General features: G+C 35.8%; 1 long non-coding RNA gene across 1 annotated transcript in view; it reads right to left on the reverse strand.

The window, feature by feature from the left end:
• Nucleotides 1-484: 484 nt before the first annotated feature.
• Nucleotides 485-832, reverse strand: part of LOC140321279 (uncharacterized) — a 2041-nt gene continuing 1693 nt past the window's right edge. The window contains exon 2 of the long non-coding RNA XR_011918882.1: nt 485-708. This is a non-coding gene — a long non-coding RNA (uncharacterized lncRNA). The remainder of the gene's footprint in view (nt 709-832) is intronic.

Below are 832 nucleotides of genomic sequence, written 5' to 3' on the forward strand. Positions count from 1 at the left end.
GATTTAAGAACAGAGGTCACAGAGATCACAGTTGTAATTGCCCGCCTCCCCATCATTGACTGGAGCAGATGCCCCATAGAATGTCTTCTGGAGAGGAGGGGGATTTCCTCTGCAGACACATTGTACACATGTTGCATACACATGTATTTTGTATCTGTTTTTTTCTACCTGGTATAAATTCCCACCAGGGAATGGTTAAGGGAATGTCTGATTTCCTCTTTTTTAAATAAAGCCCGTAGAAGTTGTGTGGTAGTATAGTAGAGTAAAAATCAATCACACTGTTAGGTCTAATCCTAATGTTGACGTAAAAATATATTTGGACCTCTTTCATTATCTCAATGACCTCCTTTCACTGCATTATTTCATTGTTTTAAAACCCAACTGATTTGGTGAGTCTGGATTTCAAAACATTTGCAAATTTTCTAACCCAATGATTAAAATATATTTTTGGATCACAATCTGCATAAAAATTCACATGGAATGCTTTATAAATGATCACTTTCTTTATTTGAGTATAGTTATGTATTGAAGAGCCTAGGGAACATACAAAAAAAAAAGAAAGAGGGTAAGCGATATTGTTTCTTTGGTGCAGGGTCCTCTGAGTGGCTGATAATAATACAAGGCTCATGTGTGTAGATGTAATATTCTTTGTTCACTTCTCCTCTTTCACAACAACTTGGGCCTTCTTAACAGTGGTTCCAGTGGACCCTAAAACAGACACAAGAAAAAGAAATTGTGGTTGTACAAATTCTAGGATTTGGATAGTAGAAGTAATTTTTTTGGTTTAGCTAAAGGGAAAGGAAAGTTCTAAGATGTTGTATTATTTCTCTCT

The sequence above is a fragment of the Pyxicephalus adspersus genome, unplaced genomic scaffold, assembly GCF_032062135.1.
Source record: "Pyxicephalus adspersus unplaced genomic scaffold, UCB_Pads_2.0 Sca1836, whole genome shotgun sequence".
Lineage (NCBI taxonomy): Eukaryota > Metazoa > Chordata > Amphibia > Anura > Pyxicephalidae > Pyxicephalus > Pyxicephalus adspersus.